A 27,845-nucleotide genomic window follows, 5' to 3' on the forward strand; every position below is an offset into this window, starting at 1 on the left:
AGAATTTAACATCGCGACCAGAAACAATAAACCTAGGCATGCCATGCAACCTAACGACGTCTCTAAAGAACAAATCCGCAATGTTTGAAGCATCATCGGTTTTATGACAAGCTATAAAATGTGCCATCTTAGAGAATCTATCCACAACAACAAAATTAGAATTCCTCCGCTTCTTAGTCCTAGGCAACACCAAAATAAAGTCCATAGAAATGTCAATCCAAGTTCTTTTTAAGAATAGCACACAAAAGTGCTCCCAAAGTTCTATTGACAACTTCAGTTTGTGCATCCGTTTGAGGATGACAAGTAGTAGAAAACAACAACTTTGTGTCAAGTTTAGCCCATAAAGTATTCCAAAAGTAACTCAAGAATTTAACATCGCGACCAGAAACAATAGTCCTAGGCATGCCATGCAACCTAACGACTTCTCTAAAGAACAAATCCGCAATGTTTGAAGCATCATCGGTTTTGTGACAAGCTATAAAATGTGTCATTTTAGAGAATCTATCCACAACAACAAAACTAGAATCCCTCCCCTTCTTAGTCCTAGGCAACCCCAAAATAAAGTCCATAGAAATGTCAATCAGATTTCTTTTTAAAAATAGCACGCAAATGTGTTCCTAAAGATCTATTGACAGTTTTTGTTTGTCCATCCGTTTGAGGATGTCAAGTAGTAGAAAACAATAATTTTGTGCCAAGTTTAGCCCATAAAGTCTTCCAAAAGTAACTCAAGAATTTAACATCGCGACCAGAAACAATAGTCCTAGGCATGCCATGCAACCTAACGACTTCTCTAAAGAACAAATCCGCCATGTTTGAAGCATCATCGGTTTTATGACAAGCTATAAAATGTGCCATCTTAGAGAATCTATCCGCAACAACAAAAATAGAATCCCGCCCCTTCTTAGTCCTAGGCAACCCCAAAATAAAGTCCATAGAAATGTCAATCCACGTTCTTTTTAAGAATAGCACGCAAAAGTGTTCCCAAAGTTCTATTGATAACTTCAGTTTGTCCATCCGTTTGAGGATGACAAGTAGTAGAAAACAACAATCTTGTGCCAAGTTTAGCCCATAATGTATTCCAAAAGTAACTCAAGAATATAACATCGCGATCAGAAACAATAGTCCTACGCATGCCATGCAACCTAACGACTTCTCAAAAGAACAAATCCGCAATGTTTGAAGCATCATCGGTTTTATGACAGGCTATAAAATGTGCCATCTTAGAGAATCTATCCACAACAACAAAAATAGAATCCCTCCCCTTGTAAGTCCTAGGCAATCCCAAAATAAAGTCCATAGAAATGTCAATCCAAGTTCTTTTTAAGAATAGCACGCAAAAGTGTTCCTAAAGTTCTATTGACAACTTCAGTTTGTCCATCCGTTTGAGCATGACAAGTAGTAGAAAACAACAATTTTGTGCCAAGTTTAGCCCATAGAGTCTTGCAAAAGTAACTCAAGAATTTAACATCGCGACCAGAAACAATAAACCTAGGCATGCCATGCAACCTAACGACGTCTCTAAAGAAAAAATCCGCAATGTTTGAAGCATCATCGGTTTTATGACAAGCTATAAAATGTGCCATCTTAGAGAATCTATCCACAACAACAAAAATAGAATTCCTCCCCTTCTTAGTCCTAGGCAACCCCAAAATAAAGTCCATAGAAATGTCAATCCAAGTTCTTTTCAAGAATAGCACGCAAAAGTGCTCCCAAAGTTCTATTGACAACTTCAGTTTGTCAATCCGTTTGAGGATGACAAGTAGTACAAAACAACAATTTTGTGTCAAGTTTAGCCCATAAAGTCTTCCAAAAGGAACTCAAGAATTTAACATCGCGACCAGAAACAATAGTCCTAGGCATGCCATGCAACCTAACGACGTCTCTAAAGAACAAATCCGCAATGTTTGAAGCATCATCGGTTTTATGACAAGCTATAAATTGTGCCATCTTAGAGAATATCTATCCACAACAACAAAATAGAATGTGACACCCTGACCTGTTAACAATTAAAATACAGCGGAATTTAAAATTTGCTTACAAATGGAAGGAGTTTCAAAATACATTTCCAAATATCATCAAAAGTATCAACATGATCAACTAAATGAAACATCAAAATACAAAATATCATTCCTATGATCATGTCCAAAAATGCCATCCTTCCAACTTTGTATGCATATGACCCCGGCCCACAATCACTGTCCTGGTCGGTCACTCTTAGCTGCATCACATGAAAATAACTGAAATGAGTATAAAACTCAGCAAGTGGAACTCTTACATAGCAATGAACATATCATACTCTGTAAAACATAGCTTTGAAATCATTAAATACCATCAACTCTGAAACATGAATATCATAGAAATAGCATAACAATGAGATGGTATTTCTCTTTACTCTGGTTGGATTGAAATCAATAGTAACTCTGTCTGTGGTGCTCGTATCCCATCGATATAAATCGACAACTCTGAGGGATATAAGCCTATGGTCGTTGATCAACTAATTGCATGCAATCTCTGACTATGTATCTATCAATCCAATAAAACATTTGAAACTCTCTCTTGGCATTTAATTAATCACTTTGATGTCTATACTCTTTGTATTCCCTTTTCAATAATATGAGACATAAAAATATCCCCAATATACATAGCAATGGAATCAATACATAATCAAGAATCAATTGAAGGGAATAACACAATAAAACCTTTGAACACAATACATATATAATCATGTGAGCACAAGGGATGAAATTCCACTTACAAACCACAATAACACCTTGAATCTAACTCTTGGTACACCACCTACAACAATAATCCATAAATAACAACAACATCAACTCAATATCCTAGAATCCAAGTCAAATAATCCATTAAACCAACATAAACAAGAAACCCAAATCATCTCTCTTCCAAAACCATGAAATAAACACACCAAAAGCTTACCTTAGCTTCCTAGCACCAAGGAGAACTTCGATCTCTACTCGAAAATCCAACTAGAAGCTTGGATTGAAGATCGGAAATAAAAGAAAATGAAGAAAACCCTTGGTTCTAGAGAGAAAAACGAGAATGGAGGAGAAAAGAAAGGGAAAAGTGAAGTCAACTTATCCAAAAAGCTACTTAAAATCTCGACCATACCTCTACTTTCATCACCGCGGGTGCGCTGCCAACAAGCACCACGGGTGCGCTAAGCTCTCGGCACAACAAACAGTTCCCTGAAAAATACGACCGCGGGTGCGGTCCTGCAAATACCGCGGGTCAAAAACTTGATCGAGCAAAACTTGCACTATGAATTCCCCAAGAAAATATGATTTTGTATGCTCAAAATGTAATCGCAAGTGCACGATGTCAAGTAATAGTATAGTGTATATGAATACGAGTATCGTTCCACTGGAGACTGTATTTAACAAGTATTATTTTAGTTATTGAAACTTTAGCGACGAAGTCTGGTTGTTTGTTTATAACTACTAAAATGCAAGAAAATTAAATAAACAAGTTCAAAGATTAAATGATAAAATATGAATGCTAAATCAATGGATTAAATTTCAAATGATAAAAGAATTTGTTGGGAATTCTGGTTCACCTACCCCTTATTAATTAATTAATTCGTTCGATTGTGTTCTACGCTTCCGACAGGATTTCCTATTTAATTGAACACACTCTCTCGAGCTATGCCAAACTAATTCACTCAATGAAGTAATTAAATGTCTTTAATCATTTATCAAGAATGAACCGCATTTCGATTGATGAAATCCCCTAGTTTCGACCCTAAGGACTATGACTATCGGCACGTATCCAATTTCATATGTCTATGCAAATTGTAGATCCGCAGATTATACTACTCGATCCTATCACTAGTTATTCTCTCGAACTCACTCGTGATATAAAATCGTCGTAAAAGTTAGCTACGCTCAAACGACACAATAACAATCGTAGTGTAATCAAGAATAAAGCACAACTCAAAATATGAATTAATCAACTAAAAGTTTGGGGTAGGATCCCCTTTAATCCCAACAAATATGAAAGTTAGCTACTAGAATTCATAATTAAAATAAGCAAAACAATGTTTAAACAAAGGAAAATAAACTAGAAATACTAGGCGTGACGAAATCTGCGAAGAACGATGCCCGGAAACCGTCGAATCTTCAATCCAAGTGCAAAAGTTCTCCAAAATCCCTTTTTTGGCTCTCAAAATATGTCTGAAATCTCTCAATCATCCCCCCAATTCGTCCCCCAAGACTTACCATATCGTTCCCCATCATCAAATCAGGCAAGAAATCGCGAATAACACTTTCCAAAAATAGGTGGCGCTCGGGCGGTAGAAAAGTACCGCTCGAGCGCCACATTCTCTGTAATTTTCCTTGGCTTATGCAGCATTCGCGCTCGGGCGGTAGAAAACTACCGCTCGAGCGCCGACCTTTCTGTCGAAGTTCCTTTGGGGCTTTCATCTCGTGCTCGGGCGGTAGTTCTTTTGGGGCTTTCATCTCGTGCTCGGGCGGTAGAATTTCACCGCCCGAGCGCCAATCCTTCTGTCCTTTTTGTCTTGACTTGGCACTTGGCTCCGATTTTTGGTTGTTCCGGCCTTTTTTCCTGCAAATTAATCACGCCCGAGTGAGATAGGATAAAATGCAAATATTTACTCTAAAATGAACAGAAAGTAAACGAAATGCATACATGCACCATGCAAACACAACTAAACCAATGCAATAAAACACGTAAAAACGACACATATCAACCCTCTCATACTGACCTTTTGCTCGCCCTCGAGCAAAATAGGTTAAAGCACGAGATTTTAAACAAACATAACGAAAATAAAAGACTCAAACAGGACTAGCCAACACAATTAAATGTCAATGGTGAGTTGACAACTTTTATGATCATGCCTCAGTGAACTTCCGTACATACAAATCATAATCCAGTCAAATCACAAACGAGTACTCATTCTCATCTACACATAAATCTTGACACTAATTTGAACGTGTGTGTGTGTCATGATGGGTCTAGTCATTCGCACTTCAAATAGATCAATTATCAAATCATGCGAGTCACTCACTTAACACTTCAATACGAGTCTTACTAGCATGCATCCCCGTGTCCATTTAACACTAGCCATAAATTGAACTTTATTCAACTTTTAAGTGCAGATAAGGGTGTCGAAAAGAAGGAAAATAAGCTCAAGCGGCTACAAGTTGGGAGTACACCGATCATTTTCATTGTGCAATCGTCAAGACTTTTCGTCTGACTTTCCTCGTCTCCTTACATCTCCAACTTTTAGCCTAGGAATAGAATTTCATTCCCTTTATTTCGGCTCCCCCCTCACCTTACATCTTCCTTTTTACTCAAAGTTCTTTTTGCAAGAAACTTTGTCATTTCAACATGTTGATGCACAATTTTCACACATGTACTCCCTAGGCTAAGAATATATGACTTTGGATTATAGCTGGTTAGGAGTATGATATTTGAACTCAGTGCATTGGACCGGAGGTAAATGTAAAGTTCAAGGCAGATCCATTTTTCGCATTCAAGGTCCCAGTTAGCGACTCATTTTCACGGGTTGACATTCATTTTCACGGGTTGACATGCTAAATCAACTCATAAATGGTGTCTTTCAAGTTAACCACACAAAACTTTCAAATTTCACCATTATTCCTACAAAATTCCAGCCCCCACATATGTGTGCTCAAAAAGTTCAAATTTTGCACCAAAATTCATGCTTTAACAATCAAGAGTATCATTCACGAAGTGACCCAATCAATACCTTTGTAACTATCATTTCAAATCATCATTGGCTCATAACGATGTCTTCTCACCATAAACGACCCCAAGCGAAAGACATGCGACGAAACTAAACCAATTAACTAAACAACCAAAACAATCTACCCACCCCCTCATACTAGACGTGTGCAATGTCCCCATTGCACAGAAGACTAAAACATAGGCATGCAAACACAAATGCAGACGAATAAACATGAAAACGAATAAACATGCTAGGCGGAAACAACGAAAAGAAAGAAAAAGAAAACAGGAAACAGCTAAAAGGAGAAAACAAAATAATAAAAAATAAATGTGCAAAAGAGGGGAAACAGTAAACTCCCCTAATCAAGTGTCGTCCTCCTCGTGCTCCGGCGGTGGCACTCCTGCGGCCTCCCCATGTTGAGAATAATCATACTGGAACTGGAATGGGGGAGGGGGTAACGGAGTCGGTGGAATGGTCGACGGGTCCACGCCCCCGTGCACAAGCATCGTGCGCATCATGTAGTCCAGGTGAGACAAATGGTCTGCGACGTACGAATTGAACTGGCCCTGATGAGCTTGAAAGGCTAGATTTTCATCCATTTTATCATTCGTCGTTCGCCTGCGGGGTTGTGGTGGTAGGCGGCGGGGGGCGGCAGTGCTGGGTCCACCCGTGTTCTCGGCCGGAGTTGGGAAGTCAATGTTTCGTTTGGCGCGTTTCCGCTGGAGGTCATCCATACAAATAGCCTTCATAGGCTGCAACCATTCCTCATCATCACGAAACACGACTCCTGCCCCGGCGCACAATTCAGAGATGATGGTGGGGAAAAAGAGCCCGATATGCCGGTTGTGAGCACTCATGGTAATCTGAGAACTGATAAGCTTGCCCACATCGATTGGGTACTCGCTGGCCAAAGCGAACAGCAGTATCGCCCGCTCTTTCTGAACCTCGCTCTTGTGCGAGACGGGCATCATTCGTCGTGCCACAAACAGATACCAAATAGCCATTTCAATTTTCAAATATCTCTCCTCAAAACAACTCAGCGGTCCGCCCATCGGTTTCCATGTTGCGCCCGGATGGCAAAGGGTTTCGAGAATTAAATCATAGTTCGGGTCGGCGGCCATTGCCTCGTAGAGAGAATCGTCAACCGCGGCAGTCCCCAAGAGTTCATTGATTTTAGTCGCGTCGTACGATACATGTTTTCCCCGAACAAACACCCTACCATCACGCGCCTTGGGGGCATTAGCATAGAATTCACGCACCACCGAGACTACCGCCGCAGGAGGTTGATCACAGAATTGGTCCCATCCACGCCTGCTCATATCGACAAGAATATCTAATTGGCGGTCCTCATATTGTTTTCGAACCCCCCGCTCGGCTATAGGATTCCTATGAATTTTAGCATGCTCGTATCGAGCCCTAGCCTCCACACTAATAAAACGATGTCTATCAAACGCGGGAGACGATGAAGAAGAGCCGGGGTTACCTTTTTGTCTTTTAGGAGCCATAGGAGCGGAAGGATGGAAGAGGAAGACGATGGCCGGAGCAAAGACCCGATTGATGAACTAGGCGTGTGTTCCTACGAAGAAGAGTCGCCTTGCCGAGGTTTGGAGAAGAAATCGACCACCTGCACACAAAAATTGAGGGATAGAGTGAAGAGGAATTAGGGATTTTGAGGGTAGGGGCGTGCAGAAAATGAAAGGGGGAAAGGGTTTGCGACTTAAAAGGCAGTCGCGCTCGAGCGGTAAAAAATTACCTCTCGAGCGCCGAGTCCTCGGGAAAAAAAATTTCACAGGCAGATGTTCGCGCTCGAGCGGTAAAAAATTACCGCCCGAGCGCCAAGCTCTCTGGACATTTGTATGAACTTCGCGCCTGAGCGGTAATAAATTACCGCCCGAGCGCCGAGCTCTCGGGACAATTCACACTTTTTTTTTTGTATAAAAAAAACATAAAATTACACTAAAATCAAATTGAATGCAAGATGAAGGAAAAAAGAATAGTTCTCAATTTATAGTCGAGAGCTTGACTGTCGGTCCGTCTCAGTTCAGATGATCTTGGAACCGTGTGATTCCAAGTTGTGGCTCAACTGTGCCACCCATGTAGTGCTTGAGGCGCTGGGCATTGACCGTGAATGTCCCGTCCTTCCCATCTTTCAATTCTACAGCTCCCGATGGATAAAATTTTGCGATCACGAATGGACCAGACCATCGTGACTTCAATTTTCCGGGAAACAGTCGCAACCGGGAGTTGTAGAGTAGGACACTTTCGCCTTCTTTGAATTCTCTCTCGATGATCCTCTTGTCATGAGCCTTCTTTGTTTTCTCTTTGTATGACAATGCAAGATCATATGCCTGATTCCGGAACTCCTCCAATTGGTCCAATTGAAGCAAACGCTGTTCACCTGCATCAGTAAAATTAAAGTTCAGCGACTTTGTTGCCCAATATGCACGATGCTCCAACTCGACAGGTAAATGACATGCTTTACCAAACAAAAGCCTATACGGTGTAGTGCCGATAGGTGTTTTAAAAGCAGTCCTATACGCCCAAAGAGCATCATCTAACCTCACCGACCAATCTTTCCTACTGACACCTACTACTTTCTCCAAGATTCGCTTAATCTCACGATTCGACACTTCCACTTGACCACTCGTCTGGGGGTGATAAGGGGTAGAGATCTTATGTGTGATACCATATTTGCTTAAAAGTTTTTCAAAGAGTTTGTTGCAAAAATGAGTGCCACCATCACTAATGATTGCTCGTGGTGTTCCAAAGCGGTTAAAAATATTTTTCTTCAAAAATCTTAGAACCACTTGAGCATCATTAGTGGCGTATGCTTCCGCCTCTACCCACTTAGACACATAATCCACCGCCACCAAAATGTATTTTTTTGTGAAAGAACTAGGAAATGGTCCCATGAAATCTATCCCCCATACATCAAAAACCTCACACTCAATGATATTATTTAAAGGCATTTCGTGACGGTTAGAGATGTTACCTGACCGTTGGCATTTATCACAATGTAGCACATAAGAACGAGGATCTTTAAAGAGGGTTGGCCAATAAAAGCCACATTCGAGTACCTTAGATGCCGTCCTCGTTGGTCCAAAGTGACCACCTACCTCACGGTCATGGCAATGGTTGAGAATCTTATAAAACTCTTCCTCCGCAACACACCGTCTTATCATGGAATCTGCACAAATCTTCAACAAGAACGGTTCCTCCCAAAAATAGTATTTCACGTCAGAAAAGAATTTCTTTCGTTGGTGAAAAGATAGGTTCGGTGGAGGTGTGCCTGTGACAAGAAAGTTAGCGAAATTTGCATACCATGGACAATTTCTCACCTCAAATAGTTGCTCATCCGGGAACCAATCATCGATAGCATTATCAACAGAATCATTACAAATACACTCTAATCTAGATAAATGATCTGCAACCAAATTCTCAACACCCTTCTTATCTTTTATTTCTAAATCAAATTCTTGCAACAATAGAATCCACCGAAGTAGGCGTGGTTTTGCATCTTTCTTCGCAAGTAAATGTTTCAGTGCAGAGTGGTCAGTGTAGACAATGACTTTAGACAAAACAAGATATGCATGAAACTTGTCAAGTGCTAACACAACTGCAAGTAACTCTTTTTCGGTGGTAGCATAATTCAATTGTGCCTCATCTAAGGTCTTACTTGCATAGTATATAGTGTGGAATACCTTGTTCTGTCTTTGGCCGAGGACAGCACCTACCGCAGTATCACTAGCATCGCACATGATCTCGAAAGGTAGATCCCAATCTGGTGCTACCAAGACAGGAGCCGTCACCAAGCGCTCCTTCAACTTCTCGTATGCCTGCAAGCAATCAGAATTAAAGTTAAAGGATACATCTTTCATGAGTAAAGAAGATAGAGGTTTGGCAACTTTAGAAAAATCTTTGATAAAACGCCGGTAAAAACCGGCGTGGCCTAGAAAACTTCTAACTCCCTTTATGGACGCCGGAGGTGGTAAGTTCTTAATCACTTCAACTTTCGCCTTGTCCACCTCGATTCCGTCCCCCGAAACCTTGTGCCCTAGGACAATTCCCTCTTGTACCATGAAGTGGCATTTTTCCCAATTAAGCACCAAGTTTGTCTGCTCACATCTCCTCAACACTACCGTCAGATTCTGCAAACAATCATCAAAAGAAGAGCCAAATATCGAGAAATCATCCATAAAAATTTCAAGAAAAGTTTCTATCATATCATGGAATATAGCGGTCATGCAACGTTGAAATGTGGCAGGGGCATTACAGAGACCAAACGGCATGCGGCGAAAAGCAAAAGTGCCGTAAGGACAAGTGAAAGTGGTTTTCTCTTGGTCCTCCGGCGCAATCATAATTTGGTTGTACCCCGAATACCCATCCAAAAATCAATAAAACTCATGACCCGCTAACCTCTCAAGCATCTGATCGATAAAGGGAAGGGGAAAGTGGTCTTTACGGGTGGCATCATTCAATTTTCTATAATCAATGCACACACGCCATCCCGTAACAGTCCTAGTGGGTATTAATTCATTATTTTCATTTGTGATAACAGTAATCCCACCTTTCTTTGGCACACATTGAACGGGACTTACCCATGCACTATCAGATATAGGGTAGATAATACCTGCATCGAGAAGCTTAATCGTTTCAGCTTTCACTACCTCTTGCATCTTAGGATTCAATCTTGTCTGAGGTTGCACAAGAGGTGAGTACTTCTCTTCCATCAAGATCTTGTGCATGCAGACTGATGGATTGATCCCTTTGATATCCGCCACCTTCCACGCAAATGCACCCTTGTGTGCTTTCAATACTTCCAACAGTTTGTCCTCCATCACATCTGTCAAAGCAGCAGAAATAATAACAGGTAAAGTGTTATTCTCACCTAAATACACGTACTTGAGGTGTGGAGGCAACGGCTTCAGCTCAAGTGTTGGGGGATCCTCGATGCTTGACCTTTGAGGGGTCAAATCTCTTCGTTCTCCCAGATCCTCTAGTCGCATCCTCATTAAGTGTGCCACAATTTCGGCTCTTTCCTCATCCAATTCCTCTTCTCCCAATTCAGTATCGATAGTGGCCTCCAAAGGGTCCCTAAGAGCATCCTGCACATAGTTAGACGCAAGAGAGTCAAACGCATCAATTCTAAAACAACTATCAGAATGCAGTGTGTGCTTAAGTGCATTAAACACATCAAAAGTAATCTCTTCGTCGCCCACTCTCAATCGCAACTTCCCTTCTTGCACATCAATCAGTGCCTTGCCAGTCGCAAGGAACGGTCTACCAAAAATCAGAGGCATCTCCTCATCCTCATCCATATCAAGCACCACAAAGTCCGCAGGAAAGATAAACTTGTCCACTTTCACTAGCACATCCTCAATCACTCCGCGGGGGTACTTGACAGACCTGTCAGCCAGTTGTAAACACATCCTCGTCGGCTTAGGCTCTCCTAATCCGAGTTTCCTGAAAACAGATAAGGGCATCAGATTAATACTTGCACCAAGATCACACAATGTTTTACGAAAAACAACATCACCAATCATGCAAGGGATAGAAAAACTCCCTGGGTCTTTTAGTTTCGGTTGGATTTTGTTTTGCACCAAAGCAGAGCAACTCTCAGTCAAGTTCACTGTCATGTGATCCTCCAATTTTCGCTTGTTAGCTAAGATGTCCTTCAAGAATTTGGCATAACTAGGCATTTGCATTAAAGCATCGGCAAAGGGAATATTGATATGCAATTTTTTAAACACCTCAAGAAATTTACCGAATTGTGCATCTAGTTTTGCCTTTTTCAATGCTGCAGGGAAAGGCGGGGGAATAACAATCCTAGGATGTGCCGTGGGTGCTGGTGTAGAGTTAGATGACTTACCTTTTGACGCCTCAGCCTGCTCATCCGGTAATTGGCTTTTCTCTTTCTCTCTAGGCTCCAAAATCTTTCCACTCTTCAACTCAATGGCCTTTACTTGCTCTTTTGGATTAGTCTCGGTATTACTTGGCAAGGTGCCCGGCTCTCGACTTGCTATCATCTTGGCCAACTGTCCAATTTGATTCTCGAGCCCCTTTATTGATGCATCTTGGTTTTGGAGTCGAGTTTCAGTGGATGAGATAAACTTAGACATCATTTGTTCCAAGTTGGACTTTTCTTCTCTAGGAGGATCGGATCTGTACATCGGTTGTTTCCCATATTGTTGTCCTCCTTGCGGCCTATTCTGACTGTTTTGACCGCCCCATGAGAAGTTGGGATGTTGCCTCCACCCAGGATTATATGTGTTTGAGTAAGGTTCATTCCGTGGACGGTTTTGGACTCCCACTTGATGCACAGGTGCTCCTTCGGGCACATAGAATGGATTGTCATCTTGACAGTCTTTCACATAGTGCTCACCTCCACATTTCTCACAGAATACCTCTTGCAAACGCATAGCCGTGCCACCCAAGTTCAAGCCATCTATTTTCCTGTTTAAAGCATCAAGTTGTGCAGTAATAGTAGAAAAATCAGTTACCTGGTGCACTCCTGCACTTCTCCGCTGGTTGTTTCTGTCAGATTGAGGATGATAACTGCTAGCAGCCATCTCCTCCAACAACTCATATCCTTCTTCCGCAGTCTTCCTCAATAGGTTCCCACACGCTGCAGCATCTATCATAGTACGGTTAGGAGTAAGCAAACCGTAATAAAAAGTTTGAATGACTAACCCAAGTGGTAACTCGTGATGTGGGCATCTTCGTAATAGATCCTTGAAACGCTCCCATGCCTCATATAGTGACTCTTGATCGAACTGAGCAAATGTTGTAATGTCAGCTCGCAGCTTCATGGTTTTTGATGGAGGAAAGTATTTGATAAGAAACGCCTTCGCCATGTCCTCCCATGTAGCGATCGAACCTACAGGTAAACAATTCAACCAAGCTTTAGCTTTATCACGCAAAGAGAAAGGAAATAAACGCAGTCTAACAGCATCATCAGAAACTCCATTAAATTTAAAGGTATCGCAAATCTCAAGAAAATCCGCGATGTGTGTGTTTGGATCGTCCACAGCAGTTCCTCCGAATTGGACGGTGTTCTGAATCATCTGGATAATGGCTGGTTTTATTTCGAATTGGTTTGCCCGCACAATCGGCCTCACAATGCTGGGGCGTGCACCATCCAAAGAAGGTTGGGCATACTCTAACATGGGTATGCGGCGTGGCATCTCAATTCGTCTCTCGTTTTGGCGCTCTGCCTCCTGCTCTTGTTCGTGCCTCTCCATCGGTTCCTTAAGTCTTTGCTGTTGTCTTCGCCTGCGGAAAGTCCTTTCAATTTCAGGGTCACACTCAAGCTCCAAGTCAAGTGACTTTGGCATGCACCGGAAGAGATATCTGAATCAAAATATGGAGTGTTAGTTCAGTAAAAATAAAATACACTAAAGAACATAACTAAGAATATAATTGTAGATTAACAGTCCCCGGCAACGGTGCCAAAAACTTGATCGAGCAAAACTTGCACTATGAATTCCCCAAGAAAATATGATTTTGTATGCTCAAAATGTAATCGCAAGTGCACGATGTCAAGTAATAGTATAGTGTATATGAATACGAGTATCGTTCCACTGGAGACTGTATTTAACAAGTATTATTTTAGTTAATGAAACTTTAGCGACGAAGTCTGGTTGTTTGTTTATAACTACTAAAATGCAAGAAAATTAAATAAACAAGTTCAAAGATTAAATGATAAAATATGAATGCTAAATCAATGGATTAAATTTCAAATGATAAAAGAATTTGTTGGGAATTCTGGTTCACCTACCCCTTATTAATTAATTAATTCGTTCGATTGTGTTCTACGCTTCCGACAGGATTTCCTATTTAATTGAACACACTCTCTCGAGCTATGCCAAACTAATTCACTCAATGAAGTAATTAAATGTCTTTAATCATTTATCAAGAATGAACCGCATTTCGATTGATGAAATCCCCTAGTTTTCGACACTAAGGACTATGACTATCGGCACGTATCCAATTTCATATGTCTATGCAAATTGTAGATCCGCAGATTATACTACTCGATCCTATCACTAGTTATTCTCTCGAACTCACTCGTGATATAAAATCGTCGTAAAAGTTAGCTACGCTCAAACGACACAATAACAATCGTAGTGTAATCAAGAATAAAGCACAACTCAAAATATGAATTAATCAACTAAAAGTTTGGGGTAGGATCCCCTTTAATCCCAACAAATATGAAAGATAGCTACTAGAATTCATAATTAAAATAAGCAAAACAATGTTTAAACAAAGGAAAATAAACTAGAAATACTAGGCGTGACGAAATCTGCGAAGAACGATGCCCGGAAACCGTCGAATCTTCAATCCAAGTGCAAAATTTCTCCAAAATCCCTTTTTTGGCTCTCAAAATATGTCTGAAATCTCTCAATCATCCCCCCAATTCGTCCCCCAAGACTTACCATATCGTTCCCCATCATCAAATCAGGCAAGAAATCGCGAATAACAATTTCCAAAAATAGGTGGCGCTCGGGCGGTAGAAAAGTACCGCTCGAGCGCCACATTCTCTGTAATTTTCCTTGGCTTATGCAGCATTCGCGCTCGGGCGGTAGAAAACTACCGCTCGAGCGCCGACATTTCTGTCGAAGTTCCTTTGGGGCTTTCATCTCGCGCTCGGGCGGTAGAATTTCACCGCCCGAGCGCCAATCCTTCTGTCCTTTTTGTCTTGACTTGGCACTTGGCTCCGATTTTTGGTTGTTCCGGCCTTTTTTCCTGCAAATTAATCACGCCCGAGTGAGATAGGATAAAATGCAAATATTTACTCTAAAATTAACAGAAAGTAAACGAAATGCATACATGCACCATGCAAACACAACTAAACCAATGCAATAAAACACGTAAAAACGACACATATCAGCGGTGCTCACCGCGGGTGCGGTACTAACATCACCGCGGGTGCGGTGAACTCACGGCCAAACCACCAAAATCCAACAATAAAGACCGCGGGTGCAGTCCTGTCCATGAGCGCGGGTGCGGTATGGTCACGGCCAAGAACAATACTAATGCAACTAAAATTGATCCGAAACACTGAAACAACGCAACCAACAACAACTACACCTCAAGACAATAATAACCAACAATACTATGGCCCATAAACACAACTCTAAACATCTAATCAAATAACCCAAATAAACATACAAAACTTAAACCGTACCGTACACCGGGCTCGGCTATTACATAGAATCCCGCCCCTTCTTAGTCCTAGGCAACCCCAAAATAAAGTCCATAGAAATGTCAATCCAAGTTCTTTTTAAGAATAGCACGCGAAAGTGTTCCCAAAGTTCTATTAACAACTTCAGTTTGTCTATCCGTTTGAGGATGACAAATAGTAGAAAACAGCAATTTTTTGCCAAGTTTAGCCCATGAAATCTTCCAAAAGTAACTCAAGTATTTAACATCGCGATTAGAAACAATAGTCCTAGGCAAGCCATGCAACCTAGCGACTTCTCTAAAGAACAAATCCGCAATGTTTGAAGCATCATCGGTTTTATGACAAGCTATAAAATGTGCCATCTTAGAGAATCTATCCACAACAACAAAAATAGAATCCCGCCCCTTCTTATTCCTAGGCAACCCAAAAATAAAGTCAATAGAAATGTCAATCCAAGTTCTTTTTAAGAATAGCACGCAAAAGTGTTCCCAAAGTTCTATTGACAACTTCAGTTTTTTCATCCGTTTGAGGATGACAAATAGTAGAAAACAACAATTTTGTGCCAAGTTTAGCCCATAAAGTCTTCCAAAAGTAACTCAAGAATTTAACATCGCGACCAGAAACAATAGTCCTAGGCATGCCATGCAACCTAACGACTTCTCTAAAGAACAAATCCGCAATGTTTGATGCATCATCGGTTTTATGACAAGCTATAAAATGTGCCATCTTAGAAAATCTTTCCACAACAACAAAAATAGAATCCCTCCCCTTCTTAGTCCTAGGCAACCCCAAAATAAAGTCTATAGAAATGTCAATCCAAGTTCTTTTTAAGAATAGCACGCAAAAGTGCTCCCAAAGTTCTATTGACAACTTCAGTTTGTGCATTCGTTTGAGGATGACAAGTAGTAGAAACCAACAATTTTGTGTCAAGTTTAGCCCATGAAGTCTTCCAAAAGTAACTCAAGAATTTAACATCGCGACCAGAAACAATAGTCCTAGGCATGCCATGCAACCTAACGACTTCTCTAAAGAACAAATCCGCAATGCTTGAAGCATCATCGGTTTTATGACAAGCTATAAAATGTGCCATCTTAGAGAATCTATCCACAACAACAAAAATAGAATCCCTCCCCTTCTTAGTCCTAGGCAACCCCAAAATAAAGTCCATAGAAATGTCAATCCAAGTTCTTTTCAAGAATAGCACGCAAAAGTGCTCCCAAAGTTCTATTGACAACTTCAGTTTGTCCATCCGTTTGAGGATGACAAGTAGTACAAAACAACAATTTTGTGTCAAGTTTAGCCCATAAAGTCTTCCAAAAGTAACTCAAGAATTTAACTTCGCGACCAGAAACAATAGTCCTAGGCATGCCATGCAACCTAACGACGTCTCTAAAGAACAAATCCGCAATGTTTGAAGCATCATCGGTTTTATGACAAGCTATAAAATGTACCATCTTAGAGAATCTTTCCACAACAACAAAAATAGAATCCCTCCCCTTCTTAGTCCTAGGCAACCTCAAAATAAAGTCCATAGAAATTTCAATCAGAGTTCTTTTTAAGAAGAGCACGCAAAAGTGTTTTCAAAGTTCTATTGACAACTTCAGTTTGTCCATTCGTTTGAGGATGACATGTAGTAGAAAACAACAATTTTGTGCCAAGTTTAGCCCATAAAGTCTTCCAAAAGTAACTCAAAAATTTAACATCGCGACCAGAAACAATAGTCCTAGGCATGCCATGCAACCTAACGACTTCTCTAAAGAACAATTCCGCAATGTTTGAAGCATCATTGGTTTTATGACAAGCTATAAAATGTGCCATCTTAGAGAATCTATCCACAACAACAAAAATAGAATCCCGCCCCTTCTTAGTCCTAGGCAACCCCAAAATAAAGTCCATAGAAATGTCAATCAGAGTTCTTTTTAAGAATAGCACGCAAAAGTGTTCCCAAAGTTCTATTGACAACTTCAGTTTGTCCATCTGTTTGAGGATGACAAGTAGTAGAAAACAACAATTTTGTGCCAAGTTTAGCCCATAAAGTCTTCCAAAAGTAACTCAAGAATTTACCATCGCGACCAGAAACAATAGTCCTAGGCATGCCATGCAACCTAACGACTTCTCTAAAGAACAAATCCGCAATGTTTGAAGCATCATCGGTTTTGTGACAAGCTATAAAATGTGCCATCTTAGAGAATCTATCCACAACAACAAAAATAGAATCTCGCCCCTTCTTATTCCTAGGCAACCCAAAAATAAAGTCAATAGAAATGTCAATCCAAGTTCTTTTTAAGAATAGCACGCAAAAGTGTTCCCAAAGTTCTATTGACAACTTCAGTTTTTTCATCCGTTTGAGGATGACAAATAGTAGAAAACAACAATTTTGTGCCAAGTTTAGCCCATAAAGTCTTCCAAAAGTAACTCAAGAATTTAACATCGCGACCAGAAACAATAGTCCTAGGCATGCCATGCAACCTAACGACTTCTCTAAAGAACAAATCCGCAATGTTTGATGCATCATCGGTTTTTTGACAAGCTATAAAATGTGCCATCTTAGAAAATCTTTCCACAACAACAAAAATAGAATCCCTCCCCTTCTTAGTCCTAGGCAACCCCAAAATAAAGTCTATAGAAATGTCAATCCAAGTTCTTTTTAAGAATAGCACGCAAAAGTGCTCCCAAAGTTCTATTGACAACTTCAGTTTGTGCATTCGTTTGAGGATGACAAGTAGTAGAAACCAACAATTTTGTGTCAAGTTTAGCCCATGAAGTCTTCCAAAAGTAACTCAAGAATTTAACATCGCGACCAGAAACAATAGTCCTAGGCATGCCATGCAACCTAACGACTTCTCTAAAGAACAAATCCGCAATGTTTGAAGCATCATCGGTTTTATGACAAGCTATAAAATGTGCCATCTTAGAGAATCTATCCACAACAACAAAAATAGAATCCCTCCCCTTCTTAGTCCTAGGCAACCCCAAAATAAAGTCCATAGAAATGTCAATCCAAGTTCTTTTCAAGAATAGCACGCAAAAGTGCTCCCAAAGTTCTATTGACAACTTCAGTTTGTCCATCCGTTTGAGGATGACAAGTAGTACAAAACAACAATTTTGTGTCAAGTTTAGCCCATAAAGTCTTCCAAAAGTAACTCAAGAATTTAACTTCGCGACCAGAAACAATAGTCCTAGGCATGCCATGCAACCTAACGACGTCTCTAAAGAACAAATCCGCAATGTTTGAAGCATCATCGGTTTTATGACAAGCTATAAAATGTACCATCTTAGAGAATCTTTCCACAACAACAAAAATAGAATCCCTCCCCTTCTTAGTCCTAGGCAACCTCAAAATAAAGTCCATAGAAATTTCAATCAGAGTTCTTTTTAAGAATAGCACGCAAAAGTGTTCCCAAAGTTCTATTGACAACTTCAGTTTGTCCATCCGTTTGAGGATGACATGTAGTAGAAAACAACAATTTTGTGCCAAGTTTAGCCCATAAAGTCTTCCAAAAGTAACTCAAGAATTTAACATCGCGACCAGAAACAATAGTCCTAGGCATGCCATGCAACCTAACGACTTCTCTAAAGAACAATTCCGCAATGTTTGAAGCATCATTGGTTTTATGACAAGCTATAAAATGTGCCATCTTAGAGAATCTATCCACAACAACAAAAATAGAATCCCGCCCCTTCTTAGTCCTAGGCAACCCCAAAATAAAGTCCATAAAAATGTCAATCAGAGTTCTTTTTAAGAATAGCACGCAAAAGTGTTCCCAAAGTTCTATTGACAACTTCAGTTTGTCCATCCGTTTGAGGATGACAAGTAGAAGAAAACAACAATTTTGGGCCAAGTTTAGCCATAAAGTCTTCCAAAAGTAACTCAAGAATTTAACATCGCGACCAGAAACAATAGTCCTAGGCATGCCATGCAACCTAACGACTTCTCTAAGGAACAAATCCGCAATGTTTGAAGCATCATCGGTTTTATGACAAGCTCTAAAATGTGCAATTTTAGAGAATCTATCCACAACAACAAAAATAGAATCCCCCCCCTTCTTAGTCCTAGGAAACCCCAAAATAAAGTCCATAGAAACGTCAATCAGAGTTCTTTTTAAGAATAGCACGCAAAAGTGTTCCCAAAGTTCTATTGACAACTTCAGTTTGTCCATCCGTTTGAGGATGACAAGTAGAAGAAAACAACAATTTTGTGCCAAGTTTAGCCCATAAAGTCTTCCAAAAGTAACTCAAGAATTTAACATCGCGACCAGAAACAATAGTCCTAGGCATGCCATGCAACCTAACGACTTCTCTAAAGAACAAATCCGCAATGTTTGAAGCATCATCGGTTTTATGACAAGCTCTAAAATGTGCAATTTTAGAGAATCTATCCACAACAACAAAAATAGAATCCCGCCCCTTCTTATTCCTAGGCAACCCAAAAATAAAGTCAATAGAAATGTCAATCCAAGTTCTTTTTAAGAATAGCACGCAAAAGTGTTCCCAAAGTTCTATTGACAACTTCAGTTTTTTCATCCGTTTGAGGATGACAAATAGTAGAAAACAACAATTTTGTGCCAAGTTTAGCCCATAAAGTCTTCCAAAAGTAACTCAAGAATTTAACATCGCGACCAGAAACAATAGTCCTAGGCATGCCATGCAACCTAACGACTTCTCTAAAGAACAATTCCGCAATGTTTGAAGCATCATCGGTTTTATGACAAACTGTAAAATGTGCCATCTTAGAGAATCTATCCACAACAACAAAAATAGAATCCCACCCCTTCTTAGTCCTAGGCAACCCCAAAATAAAGTCCATAGAAAAGTCAATCCAAGTTCTTTTTAAGAATAGCACGCAAAAGTGTTCCCAAAGTTCTATTGACAACTTCAGTTTGTCCGTCCGTTTGAGGATGACAAGTAGTAGAAAACAACAATTTTGTGCCAAGTTTAGCCCATAAAGTCTTCCCAAAGTAACTCAAGAATTTAACATCGCGACCAGAAACAATAGTCCTAGGCATGCCATGCAACCTAACGACTTCTCTAAAGAACAATTCCGCAATGTTTGAAGCATCATCGGTTTTATGACAAGCTATAAAATGTGCCATCTTAGAGAATCTATCCACAACAACAAAAATAGAATCCCGCCCCTTCTTAGTCCTAGGCAACCCCAAAATAAAGTCCATAGAAATGTCAATCCAAGTTCTTTTTAAGAATAGCACGCAAAAGTGTTCCCAAAGTTCTCTTGACAACTTCAGTTTGTCCATCTGTTTGAGGATGACAAGTAGTAGAAAACAACAATTTTGTGCCAAGTTTAGGCCATAAAGTCTTCCAAAAGTAACTCAAGAATTTAACATCGCGTTCAGAATCAAAAGTCCTAGGTATGCCATACAACTTAATGACTTCTCTAAAGAACATATCCGCAATGTTTGAAGCATCATCGGTTTATGACAAGCTATAAAATGTGACATCTTAGAGAATCAATTCACAACAACAAAAATAGAATCCCCTCCTTCTTAGTCCTATGCAACCCCAAAATAAAGTCCATAGAAATGTCAATCCAAGTTCTTTTTAAGAATAGCACGTAAAAGTGTTTCCAAAGTTCTCTTGACAACTTAAGTTTGTCCATCTGTTTGAGGATGACAAGTAGTAGAAAACAACAATTTTTTGCCAAGTTTAGGCCATAAAGTCTTCCAAAAGTAACTCAAGAATTTAACATCGCGACCCGAATCAAAAGTCCTAGGCATGCCATACAACTTAACGACTTTTCTGAAGAACATATCCGCAATGTTTGAAGCATCATCGGTTTATGACAAGCTATAAAATGTGCCATCTTAGAGAATCTATTCACAACAACAAAAATAGAATCCCTCCCCTTCTTAGTCCTAGGCAACCCCAAAATAAAGTCCATAGAAATGTCAATCCAAGTTCTTTTTAAGAATAGCACGCAAAAGTGTTCCCAAAGTTCTATTGATAACTTCAGTTTGTCCATACGTTTGAGGATGACAAGTAGTAGAAAACAACAATTTTGTGCCAAGTTTAGCCCATAAAGTCTTCCAAAAGTAACTCAAGAATATAACATCGCGATCAGAAACAATAGTCCTAGGCATGCCATGCAACCTAACGACTTCTCAAAAGAACAAATCCGCAATGTTTGAAGCACCATTATGACAAGCTATAAAATGTGCCATCTTAGAGAATCTATCCACAACAACAAAAATAGAATCCCTCCCCTTCTAAGTCCTAGGCAACCCCAAAATAAAGTCCATAGAAATGTCAATCCAAGTTCTTTTTAAGAATAGCACGCAAAAGTGTTCCTAAAGTTCTATTGACAACTTCAGTTTGTCCATCCGTTTATGGATGACAAGTAGTAGAAAACAACAATTTTGTGCCAAGTTTAGCCCATAGAGTCTTGCAAAAGTAACTCAAGAATTTAACATCGCGACCAGAAACAATAAACCTAGGCATGCCATGCAACCTAACGACGTCTCTAAAGAAAAAATCCGCAATGTTTGAAGCATCATCGGTTTTATGACAAGCTATAAAATGTGCCATCTTAGAGAATCTATCCACAACAATAAAAATAGAATTCCTCCCCTTCTTAGTCCTAGGCAACCCCAAAATAAAGTCCATAGAAATGTCAATCTAAGTTCTTTTCAAGAATAGCACGCAAAAGTGCTCCCAAAGTTCTATTGACAACTTCAGTTTGTCCATCCGTTTGAGGATGACAAGTAGTACAAAACAACAATTTTGTGTCAAGTTTAGCCCATAAAGTCTTCCAAAAGTAACTCAAGAATTTAACTTCGCGACCAGAAACAATAGTCCTAGGCATGCCATGCAACCTAACGACGTCTCTAAAGAACAAATCCGCAATGTTTGAAGCATCATCGGTTTTATGACAAGCTATAGATTGTGCCATCTTAGAGAATCTATCCACAACAACAAAAATAGAATGTGACACCCTGACCCGTTAACAATTAAAATACAGCGGAATTTAAAATTTTCTTACAAATGGAAGGAGTTTCAAAATACATTTCCAAATATCATCAAAAGTATCAACATAATCAACTAAATGATACATCAAAATACAAAATATCATTCCTATGATCATGTCCAAAAATGACATCCTTCCAACTTTGTATGCATATGACCCCGGCCCACAATCACTGTCCTGGTCCGTCACTCTTAGCTGCATCACATGAAAATAACTGAAATGAGTATAAAACTCAGCAAGTGGAACTCTTACATAGCAATGAACATATCATAATCTGTAAAACATAGCTTTGAAATCATTAAATACCATCAACTCTGAAACATGAATATCATAGCAATAGCATAACAATGAGATGGTATTTGAAATCATTAAATACCATCAACTCTGAGGGATATAAGCATATGGTCATTGATCAACTAATTGCATGCAATCTCTGACTATGTATCTATCAATCCAATAAAACATTTGAAACTATCTCTTGGCATTTAATCAATCACTTTGAAGTCTATACTCTTTGTATTCCCTTTTCAATAATATGAGACATAAAAATGTCCCCAATATACATAGCAATGGAATCAATACATAATCAAGAATCAATTGAAGGGAATAACACAATAAAACCTTTGAACACAATACATATATAATCATGTGAGCACAAGGGATGAAATTCCATTTACAAACCACAATAAAACCTTGAATCTAACTCTTGGTACACCACCTACAACAATAATCCATAAATAAAACCAACATCAACTCAATATCCAAGAATCCAAGTCAAATAATCCATTAAACCAACATAAACAACAAACCCAAATCATCTCTCTTCCAAAACCATGAAATAATCACACCAAAAGCTTACCTTAGCTTCCTAGCACCAAGGAGAACTTCGATCTCTACTCGAAAATCCAACTAGAAGCTTGGATTGAAGATAGGAAATAAAATAAAATGAAGAAAACCCTTGGTTCTAGAGAGAAAAACGAGAATGGAGGAGAAAAGAAAGGGAAAAGTGAAGTCAACTTATGTAATAGCCGAGCCCGGTGTATAGTACGGTTTAAGCTTTGCATGTTATTTGGGTTATGTGATTAGATGTTTAGAGTTGTGTTTTGAGCCATAGTATTATTGGTTATTATTGTCTTGAGGTATTAGTTGTTGTTGGTTATTCGTTTCAGAGTTTCGGATCGATTTTAGTTGGTTGAGTTTTGATCTTGGCCGTGACCAGAGTGCTCCCGCGCTCTTAGAGGAGTGCCCCCGCGGTGTACTATTCATGATTTTGGAGTTGGGAGGCCGTGGCAGGACCGCACCTGCGGTAGTGCAAGGACCGCTCCCGCGGTGATGACCGCACCCGCGGTGTCTGCAGCGCCGCCCCCGCGGTCCGAGTGTTCCAGAATTTTGTGTTGTGCCGTGAGCTAGGCGCACCCGCGGTGCTTGTGGCAGCGCACCCGCGGTCTAGGTATGGGCGAGATATTTAGTTACTTTTTGGGAGTGGTTGGCCATACTTTCCCTTTTCCTTTCTTCTCATTTCCGATTTTCTCTCTTCTAGCAAGGGTTTTCATCCATTTCTTTCACTTCCTATCTTCGATTCAAGCGTTTAGATTGCGTTTCGACTTGAGATCGTGGTTCTCCTTGGTGCTAGGAAGCTAAGGTAAGATTTTGGTGCGATTCTTTTAAGGTTTTGAGTTAAGAGTTGACTTGGGTTTGTTGTTCTTGTGGATTTATGGATTATTTAGCTTGGATTCTTGGATATAGAGTTGATGTTGGTGTTATTTATGGATTATTGTTGTAGGTGGTGTTCAAGAGCTTTGATTGAGGTGTTCTATTGGTGTGTAAGTAGAATTTCATCCCTTGTGCTCACATGTATATATATGTATTGTGTTTCAAAGGTTTTATTGTGATATTACCTTCCATTTGATCCATAGTATGTATTGATTCAATTGTTATATATATTGGAGGCATTTGATGTCTCAATTGTTCAAAGGGAATACAAAGAGTATAGTTTCTAAAGTGTTGTTTAAATGCCAAAGAGAAAGAGTTTAAATGTTTTATTGGATTGATAGATACATAGTCAGAGATTGCATGCAATTAGTTGATCAACGACCATAGGCTTATATCCCTCAGAGTTATCGGTTTATATCGATTTGGGATACGAGCACCCCAGAGCAGAGATACTATTGATATCAATCCAACCAGAGTAAAGAGAAATACCATCTCATTTCATGCTATTGTTATGATATTCATGTTAAGAGTTTATGATTCAGAGTTGATGGTATTTATGATTTCAAAGCTATGTTTTACAGAGTATGATATGTTCATTGTTATGTAAGAGTTCCACTTGCTGAGATTTATTTTCATTTCAGTTATTTCATGTGATGCAGATCAGCGTGGCGGCCCGGGACGTTGACTGTGGACAGGGGGTCATATGCATACACCGTTGGAAGGAAGATTTTGGCATGATCATAGGAATGATGTTTTGTATTTTGTTATGTCATTCAAATGATCATGTATTGTTATTTTGTAAAGATGTTTAAAGAAATGTATTTCGAAACTACTTCCGTATTTTAAAGAAAATTTTAATTTCCGCTGTGTATTTTATTTAAAGAGGTCAGAGGTGTCACATTTAGTGGTATCAGAGCGGTGTTCTTCGGACCAATGCATATGAGTTCGTCTACTTTCAACTGTCCGGGTATGTTTTCTTGCATCTATCCATTGTTATATATTGATATGTCTTTTGTGAGCCCATTGTAGAGTAGAGGATGCCACCTAAGAGGAAAGCAGTAGAGGGTGAGGATAGTTCTTCCTCGAGAGTTGTCGATGAGTTCGGCAAGTTATTGAAAGAGCAGGCCAAAGTCCATAGTGAGCAGATCCAGCAGTTGCTCCGATTGCAAGGAGCAGGTCAGGGAAGAGGTCAAGCAAGAGGGCAAGTTGCTCAGGCTGTTGGCACTGATGCCATATTTTCTGCTTTTAAGAGGATGGATCCGCCGGAATTTTCAGGGAGCACCGATCCTTTAGTTGCAGTCGAGTGGGTCAAGGCTTTAGAGGCGATCTTCGATCATCTCCACTACGAGGACAGAGACCGTATCAGCTGTGCTGTATTCATGTTGGTTAAAGCTGCTCGCATATGGTGAAATGCGACCAAGGTTGGAGTTGATGTCTCGACATTGAAGTGGTCAGAGTTTACAGAGTTGTTCTATGACAAGTATTTCCCCGACGCACTTCGAGCGAGGAAGGTTTCGGAGTTCTTGGAGCTTCGACAGGGGAGCTTGAATGTGGATGAGTATATTCTGAAGTTTGAAGAGGGTTGCTTGTTTGCCCCGTACATTGCTTCCAACGACAAAGACAAAGGTGCTCATTTAATTCGAGGCCTTAGAGCTGAGATTCGTCGAGATATCAATATGTCCAAGGCTGTGACTTTCAAGGAGATCGTGTCCAAGGCTTCGTTGGCCGAGCAGGACGAGAAGGACATTGCTAGGGAGAGGCAGGCGAGGCATCAGGCCATTGCTCAGAGGGGACAGAGTTCGAGTCAGCGTGGTAGAGATCGATTCAAGGGGAAAGGTAAGATGGACTCGAATCCTAGACCACCGACAGTTCCAGTTGCTCCATGTGATCCCGAGAAGCCTTTATGTCCCAAGTGTGGGAGACATCATAGGGGAGAGTGCAGATTTGGCACTCATTCTTGTTATCGTTGTGGCACGGCAGGCCACATTGCCCGAGATTGTCCAAGAGGAGCTAGCCAAGAGAAGGTTCAGGGTCGCATCTTTGCGATGACCAAGGAAGGTATTAATCATGATTCTTCTGTGATCTCTAGCACTATTTTAATTTCAGGCAGAGTAGCTACGACTTTGATTGATACTGGTGCTACTCATTCTTTTATGTCTGAATTGTTTTTGAGATCTTTGGGTATAGTTCCTTCTATTCTTCCCCTCCAGTTGAATGTATTATTGCCTTCGGGAGACGTGTTGTGCCCGACGTTTATTGTGTATGCATGCCCTGTTCGTATTGATGATAGAGAGGTCTTTGCTGATTTGATTGTGTTCCCGATGGTTGCTTTTGATGTTATTCTTGGCATGGATTGGCTATCGACTTATCGTGCAGTGATCGATTGCGTTGCTAAGACGGTGACTTTTGCAGATGATAGCAATAAGGGAGGTTCGCTCGCCAGTGCAGGTACTTCGCTGGTCCTTCCTCTTATTTCATGTCTTGAGGCTGAGAGATTGCTGTGTAGAGGTTGTGATGGGTTTCTTGCTTCTATTGTGGATGTGGATGGTGTGGTTAAGTTGAATATTGATGATATTGATGTTGTGAGGGAGTTTGCCGATGTGTTTGAGGATGATGTTCCGGGTTTGCCGTCGGACAGAGATGTTGAGTTCGTTATTGATTTAGCTCCAGGTACGGTTCCTATTTCTAAGGCTCCGTACCGAATGGCCTCTACCGAGATGAAGGAGTTGAAGACGTAGTTGCAGGATCTTTTGGATAAAGGTTTTATTCATCCGAGTTCTTCGCCTTGGGGAGCTCCGGTTCTATTTGTCAAGAAGAAAGATGGGTCTTTGCGGCTGTGTATTGACTATAGGGAGCTCAACAAAGTGACTATCAAGAACAAGTATCTGTTGCCACGGATTGATGATTTGTTTGTGTAAGGCCCAAGAAATTATCCGGTTAATTTGAAAAGATTTGGGTGATGATTATTATAATCTATTGTTGATAATTAATATGATTATAAACAGAACGGATCAGATCGGGAGAGCCGGAAAAGAATTCACATTATGTGTGAAGAATAGGATTGGCGCACATGCGCGACATTTATTGGCGCACATGCGCGGACCATCCAGTAGCATCGGCGCACATGCGCGAGATAAGGCGCGCATATGCGCGACCCGTCCAGAACGATCGGCGCATATGCACGACATAAATGGTGTAATAGCCGAGCCCGGTGTACGGTACGGTTTAAGCTTTATTGTGTTAATTGGGTTTTGTGATTAGATGATTATAGTTGTGTTTTGGGCTATAGTATTATTGGTTATTATTTATTTGAGGTGTTAGTTGGTGTTGATTGTTCGTTTCAGCGTTTCGAATCGATTTTTAGTTGTTTTGTTACTGTTCATTGCCGTGAGTAGAGTGCACCCGCGCTCTTAGATGAGTGCCTCCGCGGTGTACTATTCATGATTTTGGTTTTGGAGGGCCGTGGCATCACCGCACCCGCGGCAGTGCAAGGACCGCACCCGCCGTGAGACCGCACCCGCGGTAATTGTAGCACCGCACCCGCGGTGTTCGTGCATGGGATTTATTTTGGTTGCCGTGAGCTTAGCGCACCCGCGGTGCTTGTGTTGGCGCACCCGCGGTGTAAGTATGGGCGAGATATTTAGCTACTTTTTGGGAGTTGTTGGCCATACCTTATCCATTTCTTTCCCTTCCATTCGAGATTTCCCTCCATTGGCAAGGGTTTTCATCCATTTCTTTAGCTTCCTACCTTTGATTCTTGGAGTTATTTGGATTTCCGACTTGAGATCATCGTTCTCCGTGGTATAAGGAAGCTTAGGTAAGTTTTTGGTGCGATTCTAATGAGGTTTCGAGTTAAGGGTTATTTTGGATTTGATGTTTTGATGGTTCTATGGATTATTTAGCATGGACTCTTGGATTTAGTCTTGATATTGGTGTTATTTATGGATTATTGTTGTAGGTGGTGTACCAAGAGTATAGTTGGAGGTGTTCTATTGGTTTGTAAGTGGAATTTCATCCTTTTTGCTCACATGATATTATATGTATTGTGTTTTAAAGGTTTCAAAGTGTTATTCCCTTCCATTGATCCATTGTTATGTATTGATTTCATTGATTATCTATTGGAGGCATTGACGTCTCACTATTGTTAAAAAGGGAATACAAGAGATATTATGAGATTGCGAAACGACGGCCTTAAATGCTATTGAGAATTCAAATGTTTTATTGGATTGATTAATCATAGC

The 27,845-nt window shown here is 40.3% G+C and overlaps 1 non-coding gene across 1 annotated transcript; it reads left to right on the top strand.

Annotated features, from left to right (window-relative positions):
• Positions 1-12,427: 12,427 nt before the first annotated feature.
• Positions 12,428-12,533, top strand: LOC140840299 (small nucleolar RNA R71). Its single transcript, XR_012119885.1, has one exon. It is a non-coding gene; the product is annotated as a small nucleolar RNA R71 (small nucleolar RNA).
• Positions 12,534-27,845: the final 15,312 nt, after the last annotated feature.

The sequence above is a fragment of the Primulina eburnea genome, chromosome 8 (assembly GCF_022965805.1).
Source record: "Primulina eburnea isolate SZY01 chromosome 8, ASM2296580v1, whole genome shotgun sequence".
Lineage (NCBI taxonomy): Eukaryota > Viridiplantae > Streptophyta > Magnoliopsida > Lamiales > Gesneriaceae > Primulina > Primulina eburnea.